Source organism: Lichenostomus cassidix, chromosome 4A (assembly GCF_008360975.1).
Source record: "Lichenostomus cassidix isolate B80296 chromosome 4A, HeHo_3.0, whole genome shotgun sequence".
Classification (NCBI taxonomy): domain Eukaryota; kingdom Metazoa; phylum Chordata; class Aves; order Passeriformes; family Meliphagidae; genus Lichenostomus; species Lichenostomus cassidix.
This window is the reverse complement of record NC_139485.1, coordinates 7,676,001-7,682,000: the sequence shown is the minus strand read 5'-3', so window position 1 is coordinate 7,682,000 and position 6,000 is coordinate 7,676,001. Positions and strand designations below refer to the sequence as shown.

The window sequence follows — 6,000 nt, the reverse complement described above, 5'->3', positions numbered from 1 at the left end:
CCCCCCAGCCCCGTTTTTGTGCCCCTGGAAGGAGGGAGTGGAGAGCAGAGCAGCGAGGCTGCCGGCGGGCGGATCGATGTGGAGCCGGTGAGGCACCGCGGCGGCCCCAGCTCCCCGCCGGCACCGCGGCCGCGGCCGGCAGGACAGGCGCAGCCTCCCCGCGGAGAGGCCAGGGAGAAGGTCTGTGCTTTGCCTTTGTACCTTGCGTGCCCGGCACGGCTGTGCCCTGGGCGGAGGGGCTGGGCGGGCTCCTGGCAGCCCGCGGACCCCTGCAGCCAGCCCGCCGCGGCAACAAAGCCCAGCCGGGGATCCGTGCGGGGCTGCGGCTTGCGGGGGGCTGGGGAGAGCCCCGAGCTCTTTGTCAGCACCCGGCTCTCTTTCTTACTTCCCAAATCTGTGCCTTCTAACCGCCCTGAACCGTCTCTTCTGGCGGGGGGTTCTGGTTAGTTTGAGGCTCCATGGAGAAGGCTGTGGCATGTGCCTGGCGGTGCTGGTTGGGCCCGGGTGCTGCGGGAAGGGGGTGCCGTGCTGCCGGCAGGCGCAGGGAGCCTGCGGGGGCAGCAGGGGAGGCCAAGGGCTCTGCAGGCTCCTCGTGTGAGCCACCGGCGAGCCAGGCTGCCTGCCTGCTGCACCAAGTGAGGGCCAGAGACGCACCTTTCCATGCCAGATGCACCTTCAGTGACTTGCCGTTCAGATATCTTAAGATGAATTGTTTTTCACATATTAAACATTTCCCAACTTTTGTCTTGTTATTTTTAATCTGGAGGCCCAGCAGGATGGTCTTGAGTGTTTTCACATGAGTCACTTCCAGACTCACAGGAAGATGGTAATTGGAATGGGCCACCTTTGGAAGTCAGTCACAGCCTAAAACTCCTCATCTTGCCAGTGACATAATCCGTCTGCCTGTCTAGCCATTCCCAGTTTGGATCTGATGCCCTAGTTTAAGGGATCACCATCAACTGGCTGAGCAGTCGAAGAAAATGGTAATGGTAAATACAATAGTAGAAGTGGAGATGAGCGCTGTGGACTTCTACTGAAACAAGACAGAAGGTTAAATTAGCCACCCCCCCCCTTGGGTCAGCTACAGAGCTCCCCTCTGTCCTGTTACTGTCACTTCGGTGCAGCATTCATGTTGTCTCTCTTGGCCGACTAGGCATACTCTGTCCAGCAAGTGATAGTGACCACTGGGGTCCTGTAAAAACTTTGTTGCAGCAAAGTCTCTAACACTGAGAGCAGTCCCAGTAGGGATGACTTATTGGCTGCTGGAATACTCTTTTTCCATTCTTTTTAAAAAAGTAACTGCTCTAATGAACGATTGCACCCCCACATGTAAATAATTTTCTTCACAAAGGTGAAACCTGTAGTCTGTGTGCCTTCACGTCATTCTTATCAGAGTGAGAATTGCCAGTATCATGCAAAGATTCTGGTTAGGATAAGTATGTATTAACTGAGAAAGTAAGTGTATTGACTGCTGTGATCTCTTGTATACTTTTAAAAGGCAGAGAGGCTGACAAGCTGAATGGGCAGGGCTATTCTAATAGCTTTGATGTTGAAGTTAGCCTCCTAACTAAAAATCATAAATGTGCTGATTTTGTTTATATTTGTCTTCATTCTTTTTGAATTTGTGTTTGATGTCTAAGAGAGCTGGACACCTTGAGTTCAAGAGTGCTTTGATGCCTCAAATCTGTATACTGGTAGCTGAGTATAGTACTTTGGAAATCCTGCCAGAAGCCTGCACAATTTAATATTACTTTAGTGTATAGCAACATATAAGGGAAGTGATTTGCTGAAGACTAGTGAAAGACTGGGGAAAAAACCCTGGCCTCTCACTGCCTTGTGCCTGCACTTCCAATTCCATTCCTCTTGCCCCTTTTTGTTCAGCTAGAAGTATGACAGCTGGAATTGTTTAGGAACTACTTGCCCTCCTTTCTGAACCTTTTACAGGAACTACAGTCACAAGAGGGAAGAGAAAGCACGAGTGTTCAGTCTAGAGAGATATCCAGAAATGAAGGTATGGCACAGAAGGAATGAGAAGCACTGAGCTAATGCAGTCTGAGAGCTGTTCCGTGGAAAAAATAAAAACTGGTCCATCTGTCACCTTGCTCATTTCCTTTTATGAAGTCTGAAGGTGTGTTGAAAACAGTTAAAAGTTCATGTTCTGGAGCATGTGAATTAAGCTGTGGGAAAATGGAGTGACTTCTCAGTGGTCCTGCAGTCACAGCCTCACATAGCATCCAGCTGGGATGCAAGTGTCTCCTGGTGTGATTAGTTGCAAAGAGTTTTAACAGTGGGCTGTAGAACACAGTTACTGTTTTGCTTGTGAATCTTCAGAGGAAGGGAAATAATTTTCTTTGATTCTGCTTCCCTTTGAATAACTTCTTCTGAGGTCCCTTCAGCCTGTGATGTGACTTGAATTTCTGGTGGGGACAGGATGCAACTTCTGGCTTCTTGCTTGGCTAGAGAGGAAAGCCCTACCTGGTTAGGTGGTTATGTAGATCTGCTGCTGTAACATGGTTGACAGCTACAATAGCATGGTTAGGTCTAACTCAACTGTTATCTTTCATGTATCTTTCATGTAAACTGAGTCTTGTGAAGGTAATCTTCACAGTCAGTTACGCTCAGCTGTGAGCTTATACAAATCTAAGCAAATATATATATAAATATAAACATTTTCCTTAGCACAGAGACAGGTGGGTAGGAGTAAAAGGAGTAAAATATTAACCTTGGATTATATTGTTCATTACAAAGATGTCAAAATAAGGGAGAGGTGCTTTACCTGCTAACAAAGTACAGTCATGAAGGGTGGAAGTACAGCATAATGCTGAACAGTATGGTACAGGTAGAGCTATCCCTCTGCCATCAGCAGTAGTGATCCAGAGCATGAGTATTTCTGCATCTGTTGTCTGGTTTAGACATTTAAATTGCTGAGATTTCATCTTGGTCAGTAAAAACTAGGGTAACATGTCCCCCAAAAGCCTTACAAGCAGTTGCAATGTTATTTGAATGCTGTTGTGTGGATTTCTGTTTTAAACTGGGTTTACTCTCAGAAGCCAGGGAAATCTGAATATTTATCTGCATTAGCAGAATGGTATTAAATACAAAATCCTTAGCTGCCATAAATATTTATTCTTATCTTAGCTGGCTTCAAAGTGTGTCTCTGGCCAATTGCCATCCCTGAAGGTTATTTTCACAGGGGTTTTGGAGTGGACGCTCACACACTGATACACCTCCAGATTTCATGTTCCCTGATATTTCTAAACAGATTGTCAGTAGTTGGCAAACAACTACATGAAAACAGTCAGTCAGTGAAGAAAGTATGGGCCCAAAAATACCTTTGGGCATCAATAGATATCACTTTAAATCATCAGACCATAACTATTTCGGTATATGTAAGTACTCCCAGTCTCTCCCAGTGCTCTCTTAAGATTGAGTGCCTTGAAATCGTCCTCCTAGTTGAAGCCTTATACCTTCGTATACCATAAGATACATTTTGAGATCCTGTAGGATTATTTCTTTTGAAAAGTCCCCAGTAATCTTTCTTTCAGCGCATCACATTCTAGAAGGTTTCACTATGGAACCAATGGGCTGTTGTCACAGGTCTGTTGAGCACAGCAGGGTATGTATAGAATCTGCCTGGACACACTGAGACCATGGTGGATGATGAAGTGCACTGGGGGAGGTTTCTGAGTGTAGAGCTCTCCAGGGTGGGTGCTGGCCCTAGTGGGTATTTTCTAGGCAGCAGTGTGATTACTGGGGTTGTCCTGGGCAGGGTCAGGAGTTGGACTTGATGATCCGTGTGGGTTCCTTTCAGCTCAGGATATTCTGTGGTTCTGTGATTCTATGAATACATATCAGCCAAAGCAAAATGGAAATTAAACTGTGTAGGAGATAAAACCACCTTTGTAGGTGAAATAATGGATAATGTCCTCTCCTAAATACACCATTTGTGAGTTCTGAAGTTGAGGAATTCATATTTAACTTTTGCTGTCCCTTTCATATCCTGGACTGCTGCTCCTTTCTCTGATGTTGTTGTTAGGTTGTATGGAGTTCGTTAACAAAATCTTTTCCTTTTAACAAAATCAAGCAGGTTAATGCACTTTGATATACACATGGTGGTATATTAAAAATCAGTGAAACACTGACTGAATTTTCAGTAACAATTTCTGTTCTAGTCCTTAATGGCTGATTTATGCAGAGGTTAGCAGAGAGCAATAATCAAACAACGTCTCTTACATAGTAAGACAGAAGATCAGCTGGAAAACCTGACCTGCTGTCTGGCAGTTGGTGGGAATGTTTTATTTTTGTGGTAGCATAAGGACTGCAATATTAGAGTAGGTCTGAAGGTCACCTGCTTTGCTGTTCTAGCCTGATATGACTTGTGCTGGGTGGTCCAGGTGATAGTGTAAAGACCACACCATAGAAACTTGCTGGCCAGTCCATTCCCCCACATTGTAGCTCATTTTCTTGCCTTCATTGATCAGATTAGTATGTTTTACAGAAGTTTGTCCTTATAAATTTAAGGGTGCTTTCCAGCAGCAGTGATACTGAATTCTAGAACAGGCTACCTAGGGAAGATCTAGGATCTTCACTGCTGAAGAGTTTGGGGAGTAAGAAAGCAGATATTGCTAAGGACATGAGTATTCAAGTGGGGGATTCAGGTCTGCACCATCAGTTAAACATTGCTGAGAGCTTCTCTTTCACACACATGTGGTCACTCCTGAATGCCTGCAGGACAGCCTCTCTTCCTTGCCCACCTCCCAGCTCTTGCCAGCAAAAACATCCCTTTCATCCCACCTGGGGATGCACCTACAGCACAGGGCTGACCAGGCAGGGCAGAGGCTGCCACAATGCAGCTTTTCTGCTGGATTAACTAGCTCACTACATGTAGGGTGTGGAGCTAAGCAAAACATGGGAGAGGTTACCATTTCCCTCCTTCAGGATGCTGGATAGCTACACAAACACATACAAATATGGGACAGAGCAGTGGGAAAAGATTGGTGTAGAAATGCCAATCATAATTCCATTGAACTCAATAGGAGTTAATGCCCTAATCTTCAGTTTTGCTCTACACCTAACCTTCAACATATCTCATCAGTCTTCCCATTGCTTAAGGGCCTCATCAAAGTTTGATTAGCCCTTTTAAGGAAAACAGTTTATTGCTGAGTAACGATGAATCAAATCCTTCAGATTAAACTAAAAGTCAGGAAGAGCCCCAAACCAAACAAGGCAGTCAAATCGCTAACCTCTGGAAGAAGCCCTGCAAAGGCTGTCACTGAAGGAACCTTCTCTGCTCTTCCACACGAGCTCCTGCAGCAGGACTCCCAGACCAGTGGTACTCTTTGGAGTACACCTTGGCAGGGCAAACTTATATGAGAAAGAGGCTGTAAGTACAGGAAGATCCCCATTTAATGCTGAGGTCACAGGACTATTATCAGCTGATTTGGATTCTGTCCCTGATTCTCCTATTGCCCTGCTGTGAGAGACTGGATTGTTCAGTTAACCTCCTTGCACTTTTCATCTTCCAGACAGAAAACTATTTTTATTTATCTCTTTGAGATCTCTATAAAAAGGACGCTATGTATCATCCTCACTCTTTACAGACAGCTAGAGGCAAATCATATAAAAGCTCTGTAAGTGCAGCACATTTTAGCCTGACAGGTCTTTAACAACCGTTTCAGTGGAACTCCTTAATAGTTGCAAGAACTGAAATGGAATATCCTCCTCATTCATATTCAAAAAGACACTTCAGGCAGGTGTCTGTCCAGGCCACTGTCCAGCACAGAGTGCACTGGGAGACCACTTGCCCACCTGAGGTTTCATCAGAGTGTGGGATTTCATTTCTGCCATACCACCTGCAAATCATGGTGGCCATGTGACAACTGGAAGAGGAGTCTTTTGCCTGTTTTCCGGGGCTTTCCCATAGGATCAAAGAAACTGTCCATTTTCGTTTTCAGGTTATTGCTTATATTATTAATTAATGAAGAGGGGAGATAAAGAGAT

General features: G+C 45.3%; 1 protein-coding gene across 1 annotated transcript in view; it reads left to right on the top strand.

The window, feature by feature from the left end:
- PAK3 (p21 (RAC1) activated kinase 3) overlaps positions 1-6,000 on the top strand; it is a 125,292-nt gene continuing 119,292 nt past the window's right edge. The window contains exon 1 of the mRNA XM_085060351.1: positions 1-180. The gene's annotated coding sequence lies outside the window, so the exon portion shown is untranslated. The remainder of the gene's footprint in view (positions 181-6,000) is intronic.